At 51.0% G+C, this 26,562-nt stretch overlaps 1 long non-coding RNA gene across 1 annotated transcript; it reads left to right on the top strand.

The window, feature by feature from the left end:
- The first annotated feature begins 18,566 nt into the window (after nt 1–18,566).
- Nucleotides 18,567–24,768, top strand: LOC129674634 (uncharacterized). The gene is made up of 3 exons (XR_008719816.1): nt 18,567–18,748; nt 18,964–19,210; nt 24,627–24,768. It is a non-coding gene; the product is annotated as an uncharacterized LOC129674634 (long non-coding RNA).
- The last annotated feature ends 1,794 nt before the right edge of the window (nt 24,769–26,562 follow it).

The raw sequence follows: 26,562 nt of genomic DNA, 5'->3' as shown, positions 1-26,562 counted from the left end.
GGCTGCTTTTCTGAGGCAGGAAGGCAGGCCTCATATCCAGACTCCTCCTCCAGCTCCCAACTCTCGGGGCTACATTGAAGCAGGTTTCTGGGTTAAAAATATGAGACAAAAAAACTCCATTTCTGTGAATGCTGGGAAAACCTAAGCCTTGTTGGTGAAGAAGGATGCACCCATGAATTTCCAGAGGGGACACAGGACCTGACTGACTTTGAATCCTGGGTGTGTTGTCCTGTTCATGTGATCACTCCGGCCTTCCCTTAAGACCCTGTGGCCATGGAGCAGCACTCTGCATTATCCTGAAGCTAACCCCCTCCTTCAGCCTAATATCTTAGTTTATGCTGCTGTCACAGTGCTCTGAGGTTGGATTGCTTCAGCCGTGAGGGTTTATTTCTCGTTTCTGGAGCTGAGAGTCTAGGATCTAAGCTCCGGCAGGTTGGTTTCGGTAGACAGCTCACACACCGGCCTGTAGACGGTTGCTCTCTCTGTAACTTCGCCCATGAAGCAGAGAGCTTTGTTCTCTTTCCCTCCTTCAAAGAGCAGGGAGCCCAGCCTGGAAGCCTCTGCCTCATTCAGCCTTCCAGCCTAAGCAAGCCCTGAGTACCCACTTCTCAGCAACACCAAGACAACTTTGGGCCTTCTGCATATGAATTTAGCCTTCATGCTTCAGAAATGAGCTAGTCAGACCCCCACCCCCATCTGTCAGAAGCCCAGCTGGGAGCTTGGTAGTTGTGTTTTAGATTCTTTTTTTTTTTTTATTAATTAATTTATTTATTTTATTTATGAGTGCTCTATCTGCATGTACTCCTGCAGGCCAGGAGAGGGCACCAGATCACATTATTGATGGTTGTGAGCCACCATTGGTTGCTGGGAATTGAACCCAGGACCTCTGGGAGAGCAGCTAGTGCTCTTAACCACTAAGCCATCTCTGTAGCCCAGCATTTTAGATCCTTAAACTGTTAGTTGAGGCGGGTGCTCACCCACTGTCCCTGGCCCCCTTAAGGGTGAGACACTAAGGTGACAGCAAAGAGGCTTCAATGTGGTAGTTTTTGCCTGCCTGAGGCCAGAGGACCCCAACATCACTCTTCTTTCCCCAAGCAGTAAGTCTCCATATTGCTTGCATTCATTCAGGGTCCTCTGCTTTCCCCTGCAAGTGACAAATACTGACATCTTGAGATGGGATAGCAGGGAGCAGGGCTGGGCTGATGGGTGCTGTCTCTTGGTTTGTTCTTGGCAAGGGCCTTGACCTTTGAGGCCTCTGCTTGCTTGTTTTCTGTAAAATGGATTCACAACTGTGCACAGGCTCACCAGCCGCTCATGAGGATGTAGGCTCTCAGCAGAGCTATGAGCAGCCAATTATAGACATTCAGTTGCTGTATCAGTGTCTTCCTTGGGACTAGAGGCTGTGATGCAGCCTCCCTTGTCCCAGATGTCAAGAACAACGCTGTCACACCCTAGTTGCTACCCTTCTCTTCATTTACTGATGGCTCGGCTCACAGGGTGTGGCAATGGAGCTGCAGAGCCTGAGACACTCTGGGCAGAGTGGGCATGAATGAGCCTTCGTGCCAGGCTGTCCCTCCCTGAGTGCTCAGTGGTAGCACTGAAGGTCCAGTGGGGTCTAATGGGCTTGCTTGGGTCAGAAGTGTAGGGCTACCAGCAGCAGAGTGGACACATCACCTCGTGTTCATCTATCCAAGGGGACCCACTGTGTCCCGGGGAGCATGAAGGAGCTAAAGCCACATGCACACCTTGGTGAGGAAGGAATCAAACAGGTGGAGGTGTGCTCTCGGAAAACTTACGAATGAACAACACAAGCACCATCGCATGTAGGGACACATTTGCATTGGTAAACAGCAAATCACAGGGAGACAGTATAATGGTTCCTTGCCCACTTCTGGGTCGGACCTAACATCCTCAAGCCTAGCAGAGAAAACCTTTTGGAATGCACTAACTCCAGGAAAACCCTAGCTTCCACCAACCTAAAGGCCAAGCGTCCTCAGGCAGCCTCTGAGGCCCACAAAGATTGCCCAGCTTTGCCGTAACCGCCCATCAGATGTTCCCACAAGTATATCTGAAGAGTGTATTGATTTATGACTTTCTTATGTGTTTCGTAAAAACGTCATAACATTGCTGCCTCACTGGCACTTGGGACTTGGCAAAATCTGAAGCCTTGTTCCTGGGTTCTTGTCACTCATGTCACTCATGTTTAGTTCTGGAGTAAACTGTCTCTTATCCCCTTTGAGGTGGGAGCTTTTCCTTGGGTCAGAGCTCAGAGGGTAGGATGAAGGGGGGACTGGCAGCAACAGAGGCCACTCACTTGGCCTCTTGATTGGCAAGTTCTGCTTTTCCCTTAGGTGAAGAGCCCAAGACCTTATTACCATGGTTCATATAACAGCGCATACGGTGTGTGCTCTATGTGTGAAATCTTCCATAACAAAAGCTTCCATAATGAGCTTGTCCCTATTACCAGACAGGACTAAGCTGCTTTTGATTTTCCTTCTATTAAGCAAGAGCAATTTTGCCTCTAGATTTTTTTTTTTTTTAAATTCGAGAGCACTGGACTTAGAGTCCAAAGTCTAGGGCTGTGATGAACCCTCAACCACTTTGGGTCAGCCTGGGCTCATGCAGTAGAATCTCCTGCCTCTATTGGAGCCTCCACAAATGGCTTAACACTTGACCTTTGGAGGTCTTGACCTTTGGAGGTCACTTATCTACTTAACACTCATGCTGCCTGAAGCCCCCAGGCTGTGTTTTCTTATGCTTCACAGTTTCCTGTCTGGCATGGCAAGGGAGCTTCCACACCTGAAACCTGCCCCTTCTCCTTCTGCTCCACACAGATAGTACCTCCGGAAAAAGTGGGTCCCTGGTCTCAGAGATCCACAACCAACAAAGATAAGGCTTGGGCTTTGCACCCTGTGTGACCTTTCCTATGCCTGACTGAGAGACTTTACGCTTTATTTTGATGACACCTCTTCCAGGAAGCCTTCCTCAATGCCCACCTTTTTGTTCCCACAGCCTCTCTGTTAATCCTAATCAAAGCACCTTAAGCTGAACTGTGCAGGGAGAGTCTTTCTAAATGTCACACCCCCACCCTAAATCAGGTTCTTTTGTTTACTCAGCACCGACGGCGCAGGTTATAGTTAATTATGTGGCCTTCAGATGTCAGCTCCAAAAGGGGCAGGGTTCAGCCTGCTTTGCTCACCTGTGTAGCCCAAGTGCATGGTACATGGCTGCCATGCCACCTGTGGCTACCGACTGAGAGGATAAATGATGAGTGGGTGATGGACTGTACAGAGGGGTGCTCTGCTACTTAGAAGCCATGTGAAGTTGGGCAAGACCCTTCACCTCCCTTCACCTCCCTTTCTTCCTCCCTAACTGGGGATATTAATGGTGTCGCTCTCAGAGGGTCATGGCGAAGGCCAGGGGAAGATGCATAGGACAGTCAAACGTCAGCCGCATGGCCTCAGCTGCTTGCACATGAATCTAAGCCTGACCCCAAAGGCCTGGGATAAATTCCCAATGGGCCTTGAGGTTGTCTATCTAAGCCCAGAGCCCCCTCATCCTCCTGGGTGGTCCGTGGGAAAGGGTTAACGGATCTGCACTCCTTCTCTTTGGCCAGAAGCTGCTGACCTCTGGGGGGTCACCCCTGGCTGCTGGGTCAGCAGAGGCATTGTGTAGGGGCTGCTGATGGCTGGACAGCTCTACCAAATCTTCAGATGCCAGCTGGACAGTGCAGCCAAGGTCACGGTCCCCTTTGCCTGAATGGCTCTTTCTTCAAAAAGAGGCAGCCCCTTTGGCAGCCACGGGCAGCTGAGTCAGCCAGCTGTCTGAGGCCTCTCAGGTCCTTTTGAACCCTAAGACGTGAGGCAGGCCAGCATGAAGGAGAGATCACGCAGAGCTGGGCTTCCATGGTGCTCTCCTACTGTGGCATCATGACTGGGCAACTGGCTTCATCTCTCTAAGTGCCTCCGTGAGTGGGAAAAGCCAAGCCACCCAAGAACATGTCAGGAGCATGTCACTCTGCCGGGAAAGCAGTGCCACCCACCAGTCATGAGCCACTTTAGATGGAACATAAGAGAGAAAAGTCTGGTATGGGGCATGATGACTGCAGTGTTTGCCTAACATATGTGAGACCTGGGTTCAATCCCCAGTACAGAAAAACAAACACCAACCCAACAGAAAGAAGAACAGGGTGTGCGGCACACAGCTTTGGAGGCTGATGATGGGTGTGGGCCTTCTGTGGAGCTGACAGCACAGTAACCCCAAGGCCCAGGTCTCCATGACTCTTTGTGTGTAGGTGTTTGTGCATAGCAAGTCTAATTCTGTGCCCTACGTAACCTGAAATCTAGGGCATCAGGAATGAGAAAAGGCTATCCTAAGCATAGATACTACGGAGCATGTCTGTGTACATGATGAAAAAGAAACATTTGGGATGACAGGTCAGGGGTCCGGTGATGCTTGTATTGGCCAAGGTCTCCAGGGTAGAACCTCCATGCTCTGCAGCTGCTCACTGGCGCCTCATCCCCCTTCCTTCACTGCTGGCTTTTCTTGCCTGCTGGGCAGACCCTGCCCTTCACAGCAGGACCAAAGCCCCAGTCTAAGCTTTCCTACTGTGGCTGATTTATCTTATACTGCACTTGTCACAGTTGACAGACACTTTCTGTTCATTTGCAGTAATCAATTTACAAGTGTCCTCTACCAGACTGAGGGTCAGCTGCACGGAGGGCAGAGGTCCCAAGTGATTTTGCTGTCCATTTTCTCTCCAGCGTTCACTGGACGTGTGGCAGTGCTGATGCTTGGTCAGATGCTTAACTGAAGAGGGGATGTGTGGACAGGTGGAAGGTAGATGGACGGAAGATGGGCAGGCAGATGGCTGGGTAGAAGACAGATGGGTGGTTGGATGAGTTGTGGATGGATGGATGGGTGGGTGGCAAATGCACCAATGGAAGGATGATCAGATAGGTTGATAGGTGGAAGTAGATGGAAGATGAGTAGGTAGAGGGTGGATGGATAGATGGGTAGAAGGCAGATGGATAGAAGGTAGAAGGTGGATGGATGGAGGACAGATGGATGGATACTATAGATTTGGCCTTAAGAAGCAAACTGTCTATTTGAAACAATAGATCTATTTAGGCATAGAGATAATCAACTGTGACTCCAGAGCTTTTGCGTCAGAGGGCCCTGTTCCCAGTGCTGGGAGGCCTAGCTCCATGAGAGGAGGAAGGAGTTAGAGCTGCCAGTAATGGATGGAAGCCTAGGGCTGCCTCCACAGGAAATGGTTATGTACTACCACCTTCCCCACAATGAGGCAGGCACTGCACTGTCTAAAGACTAGAGGACACCTCTATCTACTGGGAGCACCTCTGCCCACAGGGATTACCACCTCTGTCCATGGGGAGCACCTCTGTCCACAGGGAGTAACTCTGCTTACTGGACCCCACTCCTAACCTCAGTGCCATGCATGTGTGTGTGTGTGTGTGTGTGTGTGTGTGTGTGTGTGTTTCCTGGTAGAAAAAAAAAAACCTTCAAACAAAGCCGGACATCCTGCATGGCTTTGTAGCTCCCTGAGCTGTGGTTCCTCTGATGGGGCCATCTTGAGGTTAACAGCAGATGGATAACTCTGCTCTCCCCTCCTGCCAATAACTCAGTGCTGTCATCTCCCAGATGCAGAAAGAAAGGACAACCACTCAAACCTGTAGGAGTGTCGGAGAAGGACATGGCCAGGCCGGGGCGTGGGCTGGGGAAGGGATGTCAGATTCAAGGGGAAAAGTTAAGAGCTACAGACAGGGCCCAGCTACAACTGTAGACACAGATTTCTATTTCTAAATGGATTCAGGAAATTTTAGAGGAAAAATATCTGCTGAGATAATTCTGAGTGTAACAGAGCATGGCTACTCAGCTCTAGGTAACCAGGAAGAAAGGACCCGCGCTTGCGTGAGTCCTGATCTCCTAAAACATTATTTATTTTGAAAGGGCAACTCTCTAGAGGCAGAATCTGCATGCCTGCAGGACAGGACAGGCCACACAGATGAGGCAGAGGCTCCAGCATGATGGAAAAACCCAGGGAGAACAGGTTACAGAGTCCGGGACACAAAAAAGAGGGGTGTGGACTGTGGCCAAGCAGAGCATAGAGCTACTCCAACTCCAGGTTCTGGGGAGAAAAGACAGGTCAGGGTGGCTGTTTTCTAGTTAAAAAAAAAAAAATCAGTAGTTTGGACTCAGACAGGAAACCTGATTGTATATTGTAGTGACTGGCTCAGATTTTCTTTCAAGCCATTGTTCTGCCCACTCTGCAAACAAAGAGACCCATCCAGTGTGGCGCTCAGCTCCCACTGGCTGATGCCCACACGGTGCAGTTACAGCTGCCTCTGCTGTGACCTGCAACTCTTCCAGAGGGGTCGGGCGTGGGAGTCAGGGTCTGGCTAGCTCTCCACATGGAGGAATATAAGACGCTCTGGGGCATTCTTTTGCTTAGAGTCTGAAACCCCACAAAAAAAGGAGGAAGAGGGAAGAAAGCATGAAGGATGCTGACAACGTCACCTCCCTCCCACCAGCACCCAAGTCTTTGCCCACTGCCAGCCTTTGCCATTTTCCCTGCTGTGCAGTGCTCTGTTGGGGGAACCCAGCCCAGCTTTCTTATCCATTATACTCTGTAGACAGCTGCGCCACTCTTGTTTATGCTCTTGGGAATAGTGTGTTTTGCACATGCGCATGTCTCTTGGCACCAGATTCCAGAAGCTCCTGGAAGGGACATGCTTAGGGCGAGTGTTTGAGGACTTCAGAACTGTCAGGGGATCACTCCACCAGGCTTCCCTACCAGAGAGGGAGGGTGCACCTATTTGCACTTCCAGGGCACTTCCGCATAGCTTGGGTTCCCATTCCTACCGGGAGTTCTCTGGGACCTCCCATGACCGGGGGATCTGGGCTTACTGTACTGCGCTTACACGCTCAGGAGAGAAAGGCCCCCATACTTCCCGGACAGCTCCCCTAGCCGCACAGGGTCTGACCTTGCTGCCCTGTGGGTGGCCCACAGTGCCTCAAATGCTCCTGGGTGCCCCTTGCAGGACTCATGGAAGCCACCGAGGGGGTCTTTCCCTGGGCCGATTCCTCAGGGCATTCAGATCTGGGCTGAAACCTCACAACTGTTCTATGCCTTCCTCTGTCTTACAAACCATGGTTCTGGGCTCCAAGGTGAGCGTGGGGACTCACCTTGCTACTGTGCCAGCTGCACCCAGAAGCGTGTTCACCTTGTGGCAGACACTCGCTTGCTCATTCTGTAGACTGGTGAACAAACCCACAAATGAGTGAGTCGCCACTTGGATGGTAAAAACTCAGCTTTGGAGAGCCGTTCAGGAATGCATGCTTTGTTTTTGCTTTTGCTTTTGTTTCTTCCTCATTTCCTATTAAACTCCCTATAAAAATGATCAAAGTCATTTGTTTTCATAACCAAGTGGAGACAATGATTAGGTCCGTGAAGGTACACACACCCGTCACGTTCCTCATGACCTGGTGGGACCTGACAAAGTCCTCACACTAATCCTCCTGGCCCAAGAGGATCAGGGTCAGGCCTGCAGGCACTGTGTGGACAATCTCCCCTCATGACTGCGCGGTTGGTTAGAAGCTGCCAGCATCGATGAGAGCATTCACACGGCAAGCTCAGGAAAATTCCGACTCAACATTCAAAGCAGGAAGCCGGATAAATGTGCGTTGTTTTCACAGCATTCTAATGTCAAAGAGAGAGTCATGTTGAACCACTGGAGGCCCTGAAGAATAATCCTCTCCTACCCACGTCATTTTACATTTAATCTCCATACTCAGGCACCCTCAAAAGATAATGGTTTTGGTGGATTTGTTTTGTTTTGTCTTAATCAAAAAGTAGGATTCTTTCATTGATGTTATTTTATATCCTTTTTTGATGTTAATTTAAATGCTCCTAACACTTAAGATCATCAGCTATACACTGAACTTCTCTTTATTGGCTGCATACTATTCCATGGTGTGGGTGACTCATGATTTTTTTTTTTTTTTCACTGTTTCCCAGGTGTTGTTAAGGCTGTTTTCCAGGTCTTTGCCACAAGGAATAGCACTGCAATTTAGCGCATTACCGCCATAAGGGGTTACTTTGACAAAAGATATGTGTTTCGTGTTTTAATAGGTGTGGCCTGCTTGTCTCAGTAAGTCGCACGCCCTGCTCTTTGCTGTCATTTTCTCTACTCTCTCATACCCCTCCAACCCCCCGAGGCTGCCTAGAAGTCGGGTGCCTCCCAGCGCAGAGGTGCCCCCGGCCAACTGCTCGCTCCTAAGGTTCTCTTGCAGGACGGTGTGCTGTGTGTCCGTGTGAAAACACACCCCTGAAGCTGCGTGTACAGAGGGGCTGAATGCAGTGGCCGTCCCGTGCAGCAGAAGCAACTGCAAACCGACACCACCATTTCCCTCTCAGTGTCTCCTAGGCGGGTGCAGAGGCTGAGGTGCCCCACCATCCCTCTCCATCCCTCTCCATCCCCCACCTATCTGCCCCCACAATCCCGGCTGGCAGGGACAGCAGGCCTGGGGCCTCTGGCAGCCAGTCAGCGAGGCTCAACATTTGCTAAGGCCCAGGGCCTGTTTGCCTAGGCCTCTGGGGTTAAGGCGCACATGTGCACGTGAGATACAACTCTTACCGGCACGCGTGCACACATGTGCACGAAGCAGCTGTTGTCATCGTGACCTGCTGCCGTCAGCTCGACCTCCTTTCTCGGGTCACCTGGCGCTGTGTTTTCCTTCACCAGGTGGACTGCCTTCAGCTCAGCAACATGCTTTGGCCTTTGGAAATAACGTGCCCTAAATTCCAGGACTTTTGCTCTAGGCCTCCTGCCATCTTTATTTACTGCATGAATTTCCCTCTTAAGTCGATCTACTTCATGTAAGGGTAAAAACTGCCTTAGCCTCCTTCAAAGTGATTGTATTTATGTAATTGTGGGTTATACACTGACTTAAAATTTACATATGTGATAGGTATATTTCTATAATCGTAAATATAGACACCCGTGACTCTCCATTGGCGTGATTCTCTTCACTCCTTTGGAACAGTTTAATTTCCACACGGAGACATATTCCCTGATAAAGGGATGGTGGGCGCATGCCTCAATGATATGGTTTAGGTTTGTTTGGTTTTTTTTTTTTTCGAGCCAGGGTTTCTCTGTGTAGCCCTGGCTGTCCTGGACTCGCTTGTAGACTAGGCTGGCCTCAGACTCACAGAGATCTGCCTGCCTCTGCCTCCCGGAGTCCTGGGATTACAGGCCTGTGCCGCCATGCCCGGATTGTTTAAATTTTTGATTGAGGATGTAATAGTTACCTCATGAGCCACTGCGTGTTATTTTAGAAGACCGCCCCCCCAGCTCCACCAATCATCACTCAGAGCCTGTGTTACGGAGACTCTGGAAGACACAGCGTATCTATAAAGTCACCCCACTGGGCAACGGAACCCCAGGACTGATTCATAGGTACACATGTTCGTAGGCGTGTAAGCTCTGCAACACTGTGCTCACTCAGAACTTTGGGCACACAAACATGTGTACATGCGAGATTACATGTTTCACGGTCTTAATGCACATTCGTATTGTGGACGTCTGTCCTTCCGCTCCTCGGCGTTACCAGCCTTCAGCGCTGTGGCGGCACTGCCCTGGAAGCTTATCTTCACTTTAAAGGTGATTGTTTTGGGTGATCTGGTTTCCGTGCAGCACGAACAGGAAGACACCGCTACATCAAAACAAGCAGGTGTGGCATGCCCCCTTGGGTTACTGGATAGAAGAATTCCCGATTCCCAGATGGGAGACGTTTCCTGTTTCCTGTGTCAGGGCTGCTTCTGTGGGAGCCTTGGCCTCCCTTCTTGAGCAGTGTCCTCTCCTGAAACCTGGTGGCCTGAGCAGAACCTCTCTGTAGCTCTCTTGTTAAAATTTTTCCTTTCTTTGGGGTGTTTAGGCCCCTACCTCCCTTCCATCAATCCCCCAACCTTAAACAGGAGAGAGAAAAAGTTAGTGGGGAGAGGGGGCCCAGACCCCTTTACTTCTCCTGGCTGTTTAGGGCCAGGGGGTTCTTTTAGGGCTCTGTACCAATCTCTGTCAACCGCAGATGCAGCCAGTAGGCTCCTCCATGCCGCTGTGCCCTGAAGTGTTTCTCTCCGTCTGTCTGCTCCAAACCACCACACCATCTCTGCTCTCTGCTCTCTCCAAACTGCTACACGGCACACACCAATACCGAACACCACACTGAACGCCACACATTCTCTTTCTCAGCTCTCATTTTTATGCTTTCAGAGTCCTAGACCACACCCCCTTCTGTGCCACACATGGAAGGCCGTTACCAGCTGACAAAAGCCGTGCTCCGAATGAGACAATTAACCGGTGTGGATCAACTATAGCCCAACTAAAATCCCACACTTGGGATTAAAATAAAAGCGTATTTACATAACATACAAAGAAACCAGCACTTCCATTACACCTCTTCCTTTGTGGCAGAAAGGAAAGGACTGAAAGTTTGGAGATGAAAAGAAAAAGAAGAGGGCAGGGAAGGAGGGAAAAAGAAGGGGAAAGAGGGAAGGGGAAGGAGGCAGATGCCCAGACAGATGGACTGGGCCCTGGGCTCTGCAGTCCTAATTTTCCTCCCCAGTCCTCAGGCAGGTCACTGAATGAGACTGGCCTCAGCATCTGGGATGCCTCCAGGATGAAGCTAATAAGTCTGGCTTTGGAGAGGCTCCTGCTTCCGCACAGATGGAGGCAGGCTAGGCAGCAGGAAGCGGGAAGGCTCCTGAGGAGCCAGGCAGCAGCCTATCTATAGCTGACACTGGATGAAGCCCTTTCTGATGGAATCATGGCTACAGGAGGCACTGACTATATAAGGTGGGCCTCAGAGACAATGGTGAGTGGGCTGAGACTTTCTGCTGGCCTAGCTCCTGGCCTCTAGGCCCCACCACTGGGATAGCATCTCCTTCGAAGCCTTCCTCAGCCTTAAGGGATGGTGTGCTCTTTCCAGCCTCTGAACTGTCCACAGCCCAGGTGTCCACACAAAGGCTATGAGCGCAAGCTCACGGGGGCTGGAAAGCGCTTTGCACACAGTGGAAATGAAAGGAGGGTAAGAAGCAGATGCAGGAAGAGGCCCAAACCTGTCCCTGGACACGGTGGCTAGAAGAAACCTGTGCTACTCTGGCAAGGCAGAACCTTGGAGACACTCGAGGTGTCCAGGGTTGGTTCCATTACTAAGATGGGACCTCGAGTCAGATGTTCTGACCCTCAAGGGTAACGGTGAAAAGGAACCTGTTTGGGCTATAGGAATGAAGTCAGGTCAGCTACCAGGAAATTCCTACCCGAGCATCAAGTATTTCTCACTGGCCAGCACGTGCTGTCAGACCATGTTTTTGCCAGATGGCATGGAAGAGAACACAGACAAGAACTTAACTCATCACAGGAGCATCTGATGCCCAGATACAGGGAGGGGGTACACTCCTGCTAGGAGCCTTGTAGCTCGGGTCCCGTAGTAGCCGGCTTGCTCAGTGCCCCGGTGCTCACTTGATAACTGAGTCAGCAGGTCTGTCGTTTACCGTTTACCGTCTCCCGCCGTGACGGCCAGGTGGAAAAGATGCATAGGGGAGGGCTGAAGATCGCCTCATCCTCCGAGCCCGCCACCTCCCAGCACCTGGAAGGTGCTCATCCTGTAGACTGATTATACCTCTGACAGTTGGTAATTAGCTCAGTCTCCACTTTCTCAGAGGGTAGGAGGCGGGGCTAACCATTCCAACACGGCAGACACGCCCCGTCGGCCTTTCAGGTGGTCAGCCATTTTGACACTGTTGGAACCGCCCAGCCTCCAGTCTGTTCTTCACCCCGAAAGGCAGGTTCCTGTTAGCAGCCTGGGGATACTGGCCATGGCTAGGGAGTCTCAGAAACCTCTATGCCAGAGACCAGAGAGCAAGAGTGAAAATTGTAACAAACGATGCCCCCATCTCACTTGTCACTTGGAAGCTGGAGAATTTGTGAGCTGTAGAGCAGGGTCCAGAGAGGAAGACCAAATGCACGCTCCTCTCCTACCACAGTGGCAGCCTGGTCTATGCTTGAGGTGAGACTCATGCAGTCGGGACCAGTCAACAGGGGGTTCTGGTCATAAGACCATGACCTGCCTGTACCTGGGTTGAGGCCCTTCTGTTACCTGCTTTTTGTGTGAGGTTGAGTAGTTTGGCCAAAATCCTTCTAAATTCATAGGTGATAGTTCAGGAGCCAGACCCCAGTATTTTTTTCCATGATCTGTCCCTGTTCATGGTCTCTGATGGCTGTCCCCTGGGCAGCAGGCTGCTGGAGCTCAGAGCCCCCAATGTGAAAGTAAAGTGCCCCTGAAACACAGCGCTCATCTCTGCACAACACTCGCCATGGCCCTAGCATGGACAGTGCTGGCCTCTGAATTCAGGATCTAGAAGTCCAGAGTCTAGATTCAGTCAGGACAGCACAGGGCCAGCAGAGCAAGCAGCTACGAAGCTTTTCTGTCACCCGTGCCTTTCCTCAGTTTCCCCATCTGCAAATTTAGGGATAATAGTCCTGCACTCATTCATCCTGAGCTGACAGGCTGGGAACTATGGTCAGCCCTTATATTTCCGGCTTCCACCTCCACAGAATCAACCAGTTACAGAAACTGATTAATTGAAGACACTGATAATTGAATAGACAGACATTTCCTGGGCATTGTCTTCTAAACCATGCAACATAAAAACATTTGCATGCTATTTATATGTGTTAGGAACGAAAAGACCTACAGGGGAGGACTTTGCCGCCTAATGTATCAAATGTAGCCATTTTATACCAGGGATTGTCAGTTACTCGGGGTTCCAGAAGTCAGTCGTGTGCGAATGCCCAGGGACTGACGCACATCCAAGCACTTCCTATTAAGAATGCATCACTGTTCACTGAAACCTTCTGGTCCTGTCCCTGGGGTCCTGCCTAGCTGTTTAGCTGACAGACTGAACTTCCATGTCCTGAACCCCTCAGCTGCCCCTGTTCCCAACGGTCCTATTTATTGCTGCCTCACAAGTCAGACCTTCATGCTCCACCTCACTCACCCACTCAACACAACTGGGACCCAGCCTGGGCCGTACATCACCTCAGCCCAGATCTGATTTAAACTCATTGCCTCTGGGCGGCATTCCAGCATTCCCTGTATCTGCCTCCAAGACCTGGCCTACTGCTGTCAGAGTTCACCACAGTCTTTACCCTTTCTTTTTTTTTTACACTTAAAGAATTGTAGGAGTCAAATTCATTTATGTCCCTCATCCTGGTGCGTCCCGAATACAGCTGTATACAATGAGAGGGAATGGCTCAAGGTGCTGGAGGCTGAGTAGGCCAGATTCTGCAGACCAGCAGCTGCAGACCAGCTGACGACATGGCTGCCTGCTGGAGAATTCTTCCTGCCTAGAGCCTGGTCATTTGTTCTACTGGGACTTCTTCTACCATGTCTGTTGTTGACATTGTCTCTCTCTGTAGCTTTGTCTGTCCTGGAACTTGCAATGCAGACCAGACTGGCCTGAAACTCACAAGAGATCTGCCCACCCTTGCCTCCCAAATGCTGGAATTAAAGGGGCGCACCACCACGCCTGGCACCCTGAACCACTGCATGAGGCCTGTCCACATTAGGAGAGGCAGATTGCTTTTTTCAATGTTTGTCCATTTAAATGTTAATCTGATCCCCCACCTCCCCACCCCAAGCTGACATATAACATTAAGTGTCACCCCTATTAACTGCACAGTTCACTTCCTCATGCTAAGGAGAATACAATGTAAATAACAGTCCTGGCATCCCGAAGCTCACTGTTTAGCAAGGAGCTCACCTTTATTTATCCTGTCTCCTTCAGAGGCTCAAGTTCGCTGCCTGCTCCATCTCACCTGTTGCACTTGTCATATCTGAGGAAGACAAACCTGCTGCTGTCCCCACACAGCCCTCCTGTGCTGTCCCGGGGAGTGACAACAGCCCTGACTTCTCCCCACTTCCCCCACTGCTCCTCCTGCTTCTGGGGTCTGGGACTCCTGCCTCCTCCTCACAGAGAATGACCATGAGACCCAGGTTGAGCTAACTGGCACCATCTCTGGGAGTTAGAGAATCAATACCAATGATAGGAAGATGGAGTCTCTCCCGCTTCACAGACTAGAGCAGGACTGACAGGGCCAGAGAACAACAAGCCACAAGGACAGTAAATATCCCTGTACCTAATCCCCTGTCCCCTGTTCCTGTGGTTTAAGCTTTCCTCTGCCTTTTCCATTTAACAACTAAATACACACACACACACACACACACACACACAAACACAAATACACAAAACACAAACACATGCACACACTCACACACAAACACAGACACACATATCACCACCACCGCCGCCACCGCCACTCCTAACTCTTCACCCTAGCCTAGCACAGTGTCTCTCAAACTGGGGTAGGTTTGTCCTCTGGTGACACATTTCCAATTGTCACAGTTCTGGGGATGCTGACAGTATCTAATGGATGGAAACCGAGGGTGTTGTACCTGGCTGTACTTTGTGAGACAGCTGGCCACCAGCAGGCCTCCTGTGGCCCGCATGTCAAGAGCAATTGAGAAGCCCACTGCAGCTCTCCTGGTGGGGCCTGTGCCCACTACCCAGGGATCTCCTGACAGGGTAGCTGTGGGCTAGAGCTGTGGGCCCTGCACTGACCCGAATATCCATGTCACCGCCACTGTCCAGGACCCACCCACTGATAACCAGGCCCATCATTCTCATCTCCTGGTTCTGTGTCTAACAGAGCCCCATCTGTAGTTCCGACAGCGGCCGAATGCCATGGAAACAGTATCCCCTGTCCTCAGGTCTTAGAAGCTTTTCTTTCTCTTGGACCTGGATGTGGATTAGCTTCTGCTTTTTTATTAACCATGGATATGGGAAATGAGACACCCCCCCCCCATCTCTCTGCAGTTCCTTGGCATAGCTCTTGCTTTCCAGATGTGTTATCAGGGGCCCTTGTTGCTATAGAAAATTCCGAGGTGAACTGGAAGTTGATGCTGCCTGGTTGCCATGGCAATGCCAGCTCCTTCTGCCTTCACAGCAAGGCAGAGTGGCCACAGAGAGGCTGCCAGCAAAACCTTCCCACTTTGTTTAACACTAGCCTTAGACCGTTCCCCAAGGGTGCCTGTCTACAGCTGACACACTCTGGCTCAACCGGTTCAATCCCTCTGTGAGGAAGTGGAGGCCTGCAGCTGCCCTTGCCTTAAATGGTGAAGTCCTACTGTGTGGTACTTACCCTCATTAGTGAGTCAGCTCCTGCACCAGCTTTCAGGACGATGCTGGCAGATAGCCCCATCCTGTGGGCCAGTTGCCTTAGCTACTGTCAATGGAAATTACCCATTTTGGAAAGAGCTATTTTCAAGCTAACACAGGAATATCTGCTTTAGGTCTTTTTCTGTTGCTAACGAAATACCCAAGACTGGGTAATCGTTAGAGAAAACAAGTCGATTTGGAGATTAGGACCTTCAGAGCCTGGACAGCTGATGAGGCTTCTTGCTGCATCTTAACAAAGGCACGGGACAGAGTGAGCACACTAGCTCAGCTTCCTCTCTCCCTCACCAAGCTGCCCCTGCCACCCCAGGTCTGCTACCCTCCTAATGTTGTATAATTTTACTCACCCCCCTCACAACCTTAACTCCAAATTCAGTCACCATATGACCTTGGAAGTTAGGCCTCCAATGCCTGAGATCTGGGGAGACAATGGAACCATAGCATAGCTCTTCATGAAGGAGACCGATGAACCCCTGAGAGGGAATATGCTTGAGCAGCTGGAGAAGCTTCAAAGCCTTTTGCACACGCTCAGTGGAGAGCGGTTAAAGGCTGTTGACACCTTAGGTGTCACCCAGAACACTTCATGGTGTCTTCATCCCAGTCTTATGACCAGGATGGTATCACTACCTTCTTGTCACAGAGAAGAAAACAGGCTTACACAAATGCCATAGAAGGCTCCTCAGGTGGCACTGCTGGCGAGGCAGAGCCAGAATCCGAAGGGGAAGGTTGTGTTAGCTCTGTGTGACTACAACCATATACAGGAGACCGTCAACTTAAAAGGTGGCAAGGTTGCTCTTGGGTTCCAGTTTTTTGGAGGTTTTAGTCTGCAATCATCTTGCCCACCGCTTTCGGCAGAATAGCAGGCTGGGAGCGCATGGTGAAAGGAGCTGTCGCTTCATGCCTGAAAACCAAAAAAAGAGGAGGAAAAGAGTGGGGTCTGGCCCCCGGTTGCCCCTTCAAAAGCATATCCCAGTGATCTTACTTCCTCCCACTAGGCCACACCCCTTTTGCCTCCACTAACCGCCAGTAATGGCACAGGCTGGTGACCAATCCTGTGGTAAGACATAGGCCTGTGGGGGACACTGAACATCCAAACTGTAGCAGAGGCCTCATTCTAAGCCTCACACATGTTTTGCGCTGCTGCTGTGCACAGCTGTGAGGCGTCCAGACTATCATTCTCTATTGACGTATGAGGAAACTGGGGCTCCCAGAGGTCAGGTCAGACACCTCGGCTCATCTGAGTGGCAAATCCCGGGATGAAAGCACTGCCTGCTGCTTTCCAACCTTCACTTGCCTGTTTTGACCACAGCTTGATGCTACTTAGTGGCGAGTGGCCGCCGCCCAAACAGGAAGCCCCGCATGCATTCGAAGCCTGCTCAGAACAAGATGGGAGGAGTCCTGCCAGGCTAGGAGACCCCGGCTCTTAGACAGGACCGGCCAATGCTGCCATGGCAACACTGAGCCAGCCATGGCACCTGCAACTCTTGCAAGTCCTTGGTGATTGATGGCAGCTGATGCCACCAGAGTGGACGAGAGAGCTCCCTGGCTGACAGGCTTTATTTATATCCACAGTGGCATCTCAAGGAAGTCAGTCACAAGTCTTTGGCACCCTTAAGTGTGTCCAAGACAAAGTTGATGGAAACCTTCTGATAGGGCTCCTGGCCCTGGTAAAAAGACAAAGATCTGGCCGTCAACGAGATGTATAATGGCTGGGCGTGGTGGCACGCGCCTTTAATCCCAGCACTAGCGGGGCAGAGGCAGGAGGATCTCTTGTGAGTTCGAAGCCAGCCTGATCTACAAAATGAGTCCAGGATAGCCAAGGCTATTATACAGAGAAACCTTGTCTCAAGAAATTGGGGGAGGGGGACATAATGGAGGAGGACAAGTGGCAGGAGAAGATGATTGGGACACGATCTGAGGAATAGCCAGATGCAGGGTCCCTGGGGTGGCACATTGCCCTAGGAACTGTGAGAACAAGGAAAGACCAAGACAGAGAGGCCCTTAAACCACTGAGCCTCCCAAAGTCATCCTCTGCTTTGACATTCAAAATGATGTCCCATCTTCCTGTCCGCATGGACTGGGCAGCCCTAGTGTTCCACAACCCCGCAGCTTCCTTCTCCCCCAGGGGTTTACATTCCCTCAAGCTGAGTTTGAATCTCTGTGACCCAGGAGCGGCGGTTTGCTTCACTTCTCTATGAACCGAACAGAGAACACCTTTCTCTCTAGTCTCCGGGGTGGGGCTGGGGGTGGGGGGGGGTTACGTGTGAGAGTAGGAATAAAGACCTGATTAGCCCTTGGCCTATGGCCAGGACTCAGCATGGCTCTCCCCATCTCCCCTGCCTGTCTCCAGAGCCAGTGTGCGTGTGGTCTTCACACAGCAAGGCGCTGAGCTAGTAGCCCCCCGCAGAGCCCTCCTGCAGGCCTCAACAGGCAGGCCCCTCAAAGACTGCCCCTTTCTCCCATGTGGTCCCAGCCCACCCACGCTTCTGATTACCAGCCGGCCTGTAATTAGATGGCTGCCTGGTCCTGGAGAGGGTGCCCGTCAGCACCTGGCCTCTGCTTGCCGATGAGACACCAGCTCCTACAAGAACCTACTCGAGGGTGGCTCTCCCCACAGTCCTGTCAGTGACACAGACAGACAGCAAGAGGCATCACAGAGGTGGTTCCTGCCATAGCAAGATTTCAGGCTTGGCACGGAGGGGGAACAGAGAGCTCTAGAAAAGGCTGTTGGCACAGCTGTCCTCTCCCATGCTGCTAAACCACCAGTTAGGGTTCCTTGACAGGGCCGCCGTCATCCCACCACCACAGCCCGTGAGTGGAGAACACAGGTGTCAATTAACGTAGCACAAAGTCCTGGCTCTGCCTTTCACTGGCTGAGTGGCCTTTGACAAGTGGCCTCCGTGCTCAAAGTCTCTTTCTGCAAAGTGTCAGGAGTGAACCTTGCTCCAGGTGCTTATGAAAATCAGCTGGGAGCCAGGCACAGACACCTGGGAGAGAGGCTTTCCTGTTTCTTTCTTTTGGTTCTGTCCCTCACTTCCTCCCTGAGTCAGCCACGCTTGCATCTGTCTCCCTGGACTGACAGTGTCCTGCATGATTTGCTTACCGAAGTCCCACTGATTCTGCAAGGCTGGTTTAAATGTCACCTGTTCTGAGAAGCCTCTGTCGGCTCCCCCAAGAAGTGAAGTGCTTTGTATTCTGTGTTCCAAATAGTAGTTTGATCGTACATCCCCACTGGGTGTTACTATGGTAGCTGCTTCCCACCCCCACCCTCTCTGCACACCATCCTTTAGTCCTCCACCCCTTGGCTGGGCTTATGAAACCAAGGGAGACTCAGCCTCTATTTGTTCTTCTTGGAAATTCACCGAGTAGGTCCTCTGTAATCCTCAGCTGAATCGATGCCTGCCTGCAAAGGACAAATAAACAGGTGGACAGGTAAGTATAGAGATTAAATATTAAAGGAAAAATGCAGAGGCCCAAAGAAACCTTGTTCTTTGTCAATATGTTTTCCTTTGGGTTGGGCTGGGTTGAAGGCTCAGGTCTAGAAGGAAGTACGGAGCCTACAGAGAGGCCACCTAAGGAACAGGAGCCCCGAGGGGACCGGCTGAGTAACTTCAGCTTGTTTTTCTTAACTCTCTCTGGCCTGGCAGGGGAAATTTAATAAATCCTCAAGCTGTGAAGACTTTGGAGGCCCAACAGAGGCGCATCATGGCTGGAGACTCGCAGGACGGAGTCCCTGACCCAGGCTCTCAGGGACTGGTGGCCCATGTACGCCCCTCCCTAGAGAGGGACAGGACCTTGACTGTGACCAAAGAGACTCCGGCCGGGAACGTGTCCTGGAGAGGCCCCAGGGTGAGGCTCGGGCTGCTAGATGAACTGGAGCACCCGGCACTACAGGTACTGCGTGCAAATTAAGAACCGGCTGCCAACCTGTCTCCTGGAGCAGCCTGTGTCCTGACGAGCAGAGCCCCACACACTTCCAGCAGCGCCCCCATTCTCCTGGGCTCTGTGAGGAGGTGACATAGGGGGGTCATAGGCTTGAGCAAAGGTTTGCTAAGTGAGCAAGTGAGTAGGTGAATGGGCATGCAGATGAGTGAGTGGGCCCCGAGCTTGAACAAGAATGGCACTGGAGCCGGGTGCCCAGCCAACAGCCTAAAGGTTCCTCAAAGTTACCTGGACCAGCCCCTGAGCTGACATCCTGGAGCCCCTCCCTGGGCTCTGGAGGGTACAGATCTTCACACGGCTAGCACAGAGTGTACGCCCTGTGGGTACTACTGTAAAGTACAGATGCTTCCTTGACCTGCCCTGGAGACATGTCTTCATAACCCATCACAGAGAGAATAACATAAGTAGGAAACACACTGGATCCATCCAACCTTCCAACCCTGGCTTAGGGACATGAAGCTGACTGCGAGCTGTATCCCACTCAGCTGTTCGTCCAGAAGCTCAAAGGAGAATTGTAGCGCTTACCCACTGGCTGGGGAAAGAGTCAGATTCCAAATACAAAGCAATCTTTCTTCTGAGAGCACATGGCTTTTCCATGCTGCCATGGCCTCCCAGAGTCACTAGCTTCACTGTCCCGAGTTGGAGAGGGTCTAGAGTTAAATCTCAGCCATGGCACCCTCTCACTCCTCGAGTCCCTGACTATGCTCCATTACTCTTTCTGAACCCTCTTTCCATAAGCACAAAAGAGCCATCAATGGTAGCTCCTCTCCAGGATATGGTAAAGACAGAGATGGTGTAAGATGCTGGCACACAGGAAGAACTAAGGACACAAGCGTCTGTAGAGCATGAGCCTGTTCCTTCTGAGGACTGACCCACCCTGGCAGGAACAAGCTTTACGGAGTTCTGTGCCACCTCAAGCCTTCCTCCCACGGTGATGGTGTGTCTCATCCTCAGCTAAGGCCCGAGAGTTTGAGACTCCCTCTCTTTTCTGAGAGCCCCTCTCTTTTCTGCCTACACCATTTCTGCCTTTCCGTAACCTCTACTTATGACCATGAAATTAGCAGTTGTGCTATGCAGTGAAGAAGAGAGGGTTCCTCAGGCCAGAGCTTACTCCAGTCAGCTCTGTCCAGTTCTTACTGGGCAAGCAGTGAGAAGAACAAGATCCCTGTGTACCCCGAGCAGCAGCAGCCTGGCAGCTGCAGGACCCAAAAGGGCCTTTTCAGGTTCTTCTCCTTCGAAAACATGGGAGCAGGCCCAGCCTGGGAAGCAGAGCTGAGCCTTGCTTCTGGTGGTCTCTTGTCGCCTGGAATTGCTCTTCTAAAGCAGGGCACGGAGTATGCTAGGCCCTCAAGCCACATCCTCAGCTCGAGAGACTTCAGGCAGCTAGAACTGTGCTGTATCCCCACTGTGGTTCCAGTTGCACAAATCTACACGTTTAAATTTTCGAGTCTCTGGAGTCTAACAGAGTCATTCAGGTTTGATGAAACCAGGAAATTTTAAAGCTCCCCAAATAATTCTATCCGCGTTCGAGTGAGTCAAACACTGACACCAGTAGAATTTAAATCTGTGCATCTGGCTGTGGGAACACACTGGAGTAATGGGAAATAAAGCTGGGGGAGTCACACAGTTCACTCAGGCTGAGCCCTGAGTCCTTCAGCACTCGAAGCTGGCATGAGAAGAAGCCAGCGAGAGAGGAGGAGGGGATCCAGTCATAGGTGCAGGGGTTGGAACGACCATTGCCTCAGCTGAAGGAAAAAAAAAAAAGCTTTCTGGAGCTGGAGCAGTTGGAGGATCAGGATGGGTTCCTGCGTCAGCCCCTCCTGCAGGGAGGAAGCAATGCAACCCTGCCAGCCCCTTGACCTTTTCTCAGGGGAGCCAATTGTGGGTTTCCAACCTTCCAAACTGGACGATAATGAATCCGTGTTGCTAAGCCACGGGCCTTGTGCTAATTGGTGACAGTAGCAGCAGGAAATGAGAACAGCCCCTATGCCCTGCCCAGGCAAGATCTTACTCCCGTCTTCCTGTGCCCCTCCCTGCTACCCTTTACCCGTGTGGAAGGCTTCAACCTATTCGAGCACTGCATGGCCTTGGGTCCTCCACGTGATGTCTTTGACTTAGTCCTCTCATTTGATTAAAAAGCCTATAATACAACAGACGTCACCTGCGACAATGAGGGTAAATGAGATGACGCCTACGAGGTCTCTTAGCAACCGTGCCTGGCATGAACTTGGTGCTTGATGCTATTTTTAGGCATGGAACAGAATTCTAAAGTTCTTATTCCTGCTCTGGCTCTGGATGGGGTCCCAGCTTTACCTGAGGGGACAGTACCCTCCTGAAGAACATAGGCTAGAAGTGAGCTGGCTCTCTCTTTCTCAACCAGCCTCAGGGAACCACAACCCTGTCCGCTATCCTAACAGCAGAGAGAAACTCAGCCAGTGCTCAAGTCCTTTTATTGCCATTTCTTAGCTGGGCGACATCATAGGAGTGAGTCCACCTCTCTGAGCCTTACCTGCCTATGTACCCGTTGTGAGGCCTGGCCCAGGATGCTGGAGTAAAGGGGAAGTGCGTTCAGTGTGGCTGAGTATGTGACATGTTCAGGTATGGGAATAAACTGCCGGTTTCCCTAAAGGAGGAGGTGCTTCCTCCTAGTCAAGCCTCTGCCCAGGTTTGGGGGATTCTGAGACTCATACAGTTTGAAGCCCTAGTTTAATAATGAATGCCCAGACTTACAAATTCACTAGGGCTTCACATGGGACCATGGTAAAGAGGCGTCCTGAAGGCTGAACTCCATGGTTCTGAGGCCTAAGTCAAATGGATTCCAGAAAAACCCCTCCCAAGCAGTTTAGGTAGACACTAAGAGCCCAAGACTTTCTGGAACGTTCAGAAGCAGTACCCACTGAGGCCTTGCAGCAGAGTCCAAGTTTCTGTGGTCAGAAAACAAGACTCTCAATGGATTTCTGGCAGAATCTTTCGCTCTTGATGCCGGCTACTTGGACTCAAGCAAGTATATAATTGCCTCCTACCTTAGCATCAGCTTGTTGGACTTAACAAGTGAAAATATCAAATGTTCAATTTCAAATAAGTAAGTAATTTTTAAGGTGTAAGTACTTCCCAAATATTGCATGGAACATTTAGCTGGCCTGTCTCGTCCACGCCTGGTAACCACGCCTGCCAGAAGCTTTTAAAGTAAAGTTCAGGGCCTCTCAGGGAGAAGTGAAATTGCCAAATTCTTCCTCAGGCAATAAAGTGGCAACCCAAACTCAGGATGTGTCTTTCAGGTGTGCCCTAGTTCTGAAGAGCAGCCGGGACCCTCGATCCCCAGCACAGGGATAACCGGTGTGTGCAGTGGTGGGGTGTGGTAACGGTTTCTGCCTCCCAAGCCAGTCAGAGACCTGATTGTCAGAGGTACCCCGAGGCAGACAGGCTGATCCTAGAGCGGGAAGAGTTCTAATTCTTCTCTCCAGGCTTCTTTCCACAGTGGCATTTGAAAGACCCGTGAATGGTGTCGCATGAAGTGTATACGCAAGGTGCCGGTGGCAACTTTCCCTGCATCTTAGCCCATTTTCTGTCGCTATAGCAGAGCTCCCGAGTCTGGTAATTTATGAGGAACAGAGGTTTGCTTGACCCACAGTCTAGAAGCTGAGTGAGAATGTTCACCTGGCATCTGGTGGGGGCCTTGTGCCGCCTCCTCAATGGTACCTGACATCTCAGGGCCTGACCCGGAAAACACACCGTCTGGGTCTTCCTTCTCTTATAAAGCCATCAGTCCTATCTTGCTGGCTCCACTCTCATGCCCTCATCTGATGCTAACTGTCTGCCAGAGGCCTCACCTCCAGTTGCCGCTGGTAGATAAATCTGGGGTGGGGCTGGGGTGGGGGATGAGTTTCTGGAGAATAAACTTTGAAAAGCCACATTCAAGCCACGGCATAGATGCTGTTGTCAGCCATTTTGGAAAACTGCATCTCCCCCAGCTGATGGGCATGCTCTCCTGAAAGGCAACTCGGGGACTCCCCTGCACATACACGGGGTCCCCAGGTGGGCACACCTCCATTCAATGTTCGGCCTGCCCACAGTTACATTGGCCACCTGGCCTATCTACCAAGAAGCCATGCTGGAACGCAGCCTCTTGCCTCTGGGGGCAGATTCAAGGGCCCCAGAGTACAAGCCTCTCTCTTCCTGGCCCTGGGCTCAGGCAGGAGCTCCCACTCATTTTTTGCCACACCAGGTGGCCCCTGTGGGGTGACCCACAGACAAGGTAGTGAGGTACACTGTGTCTCGATTGAGCCAGACAGCCCCGCTCATAAGGAGGGGTCTGTGTGCTTATCTCTGCAGAGGCAGAAACTGCAGCTCAGAGCAAGGACAGGCGGCTAGCCCCTGCCATGTGCCTTCAGTTCACATCCAGGGCACCTGATGGCTCAAAGCGGGGCTCCTTCTCCTTGCTGCGGCTAAGAGCCACACTCAGGAGAAATTAAAAGTCTCACCCACCGTCAAGACTATTCTCCTTGAACCGCCTGGAGGTTCTTGGCCTCTTGTCTAGTGACACTTGAGCCCAAATAATTCTTTGCTCCTGGGGCTACTGTTTGTGAAAGCATCTTAGCCCCTAGATGCCAGCGACACTGCCGCCATCTTTGTCATAGCCACAGAAATAGCCAAATATCCCTGGGTTGGCTGCAAGGCAGAACTGGCCTTACCAAGAGTCCGTGCCACAGAAGCAGCACTGCTACGAATCTCTTTAGAATCTCAAGAATGCTCAAGAATCTCTTTAGACTGTTTCTAAGTGTATGTTCCAAGCCTTTATTTCAAAACACAAAAACAAAGCCAGATGGCTGTAGACACGCGGTTCTTGCACTGCTTGCTGTTTTACGGGACGGTAGAAGTCAGCTCTCCTTCTGTATGTGCACCCTGAATTTCTCCTGGAGCAACTTCATGCGATTGCGGTCTTCTTTGGCCACCGCTGTGATGGGCACGGCAGGCCCCTGTCGATGGCGTCAGAGTCGCTCCTCTCCTATGGATTGGCTGTTAGGAGCAAATCCACCCTGATCTACCTGTTCAGCATCCTCGCTGCGTAGGGGCTAAACTCTCGTGTGTGTGTGTGTGTGTGTGTGTGTGTGTGTGTGTGTGTGTGTGTGTGTTGAGTGAGCGACTGTTGCAGGGGCTGCGCACATATGTACACAGGCATGTGGCATGTGGAGGTAAGGTGGGCGTCAGGGGTCTTCCTCAGTTGCTTCTCCACTGAATCTGGAATTCACTGACTGGCTAGCCAATGAGCAGGCTTTTCCTTCCCCTGCCCCCTCTCTGCCAGCTGAACTTATTTTTGTTGTTGTTGTCTATTTGGTTTTAATTGTTTGTTGGTATTTTTTTTTTACAGTGATGTGGGGGATTTGATCTCAGATTCTCAAGCTTTATCAACTGAGCTGTCTTCCCAGCCATGGGACTAAGAAGCAGTGGGCCAGAAGTGTATACGTTTTAATTCTGATCTGCCACATTGTTCTCCAAAATGGTTTGTGCCGATTTGCAGTGAATGTCTTGATTAAAAGCATCCCGTATTTATGAGCATATATTGTGTGCTTATTTGTGTTGTCTCATTGAATTCCTACTATTACTGTGTCCTCCAGGAGCCATCTTTATTCCTATCTGGCAGCTTGTAAGTGGCAGAAACTGGAACCTCAGCTCTGTACTGTCTCAGGTAGGGACTTGTTTCTTTGCCAGTACATTGAGTGTTCATAACCTTTCTGTGAGGTCTGCCCATTTTCCCCAGTTTCTAGCTGGAGGTTACTCATGGCTATAGTAGTTGACCCTCTTTGTCTTTGCTAGAGCAGCAGATCCAATCACAGATATAGAATCTGAGCTTTTTCTTCCTGGGAGGCTCCAAGGCCACTGCCTCCAGGAAGCCGTCTGGGATTGCTCCAGAAGTACTCAGTTATCCTCCATGATCAGCTCTGTGAGGGCCTTGCAGATCTGCAGCAGGTACTTGAAGCCAGCAGGGTAGATGTGTGGGTGTCCTGGATGCTATGGTCATGGAGTCAGGCAGACTCAGGTTAGAAACCTCCTCTGCCATCTACCCTTTCAAGTGAACTCACACAGGAAGTTCCTGTGATGCCCAATGTCATGATTCTTGTCATAGCCAATTCTCCTTCTCCTCTGCTTTACTTTTCTAGTGTTTCTTTTACCCACGGTCAACCACGATCCAAAAATAGTAAACGAAAAATTCCAGACGTAAACAATTCCTAGGTTTAAAATCAGACGTCATTCTACGTATCAGGTGGGATTTCAGCCCATCCCACTCGGGACTTGACATCTTTTTACTAATCACGCCCACACTGTGTGTACAAACCCTCTTGAAGCTCAGAGGAACAGTGCAGAGCAGCCAATGGGGCCACTGGGAGCTCTCACCCAATGGCAGAGACAGCTTCTGCGCTGTCATCAACAGTACAATAGCAGCAAACCAGTTAACAAGTGACGGCCCTGTACCACATTTTAAAATATTTATTTAGTATTTGTGTAAAGCGTGCCTCTGTGTTTATGTACCACCTGGCTGCAGGTGTCCTTGGAGGCTGGAAGAGGCTTTCAGATTCCATAAAACTGAACTTCAGGCAGGTTGTGGGTGCTGGGAACTGAGCCCTGGTCCTCTTGCAAGAGCTCTAACCACTGGGAAATCTCTCTGATCTCTTGGTGTCTCATTTTTGCAGGAGGTAATGTCTTATTCTGTGGCTCTACAGAAGCAGATACGAAGATGAGGATTTAGGACAAGACTGTCAGATCCAAAGGAAACTTCAGTCCCCCAAATTCTGGGGCCCATTCCCCTCTAGCATTTCCTCATCACTGGCAGAAGGGCCAGACAGTTGTCTGGAGTGCCTGCTGGCACTCTAAAGCACAGGCCGGCCTCCAGGCGGACTCAGTACCTGTGGCTCTCCTCAGCCCATCCCCTACCCTGAACCTCTCCAGATCATGGGCTTCCTGTCCCTCAGCTTCTCATTCCTACACAGCCCTGCCATTTTGACTATGCTCTCTCTTTTGTCTTCCTTTCTTGGCTTTCCCTCTCCTGCCTCTCTCTTTTGGTCAGCTCCTTCTCTCTCTCACCACCAACCCCCTCTCATGGCCAGGCCCAGTCTGCTGGCCATGCTCAATCTACTACTTTCTCTCCCTGCTCTGGACTCTTCCCAATGCCTCTGGCCATTCTCCCTCTCGTATCCACAACAAAAGCCTTCAACTCAACCAGACCTCAGAGCAGTTATGTTATGTCCTCATTTCATACATGTGGTGCCAAAGCCCTCAGTTTGAATAAAGTCATTCATTTCAGAAGT

The sequence above is a fragment of the Psammomys obesus genome, unplaced genomic scaffold (assembly GCF_907164565.1).
Source record: "Psammomys obesus unplaced genomic scaffold, mPsaObe1.curated_primary_1811, whole genome shotgun sequence".
NCBI lineage: Eukaryota > Metazoa > Chordata > Mammalia > Rodentia > Muridae > Psammomys > Psammomys obesus.
Note: the sequence above shows the minus strand (reverse complement) of the source record. Positions and strands in the feature narration are given on the sequence as shown.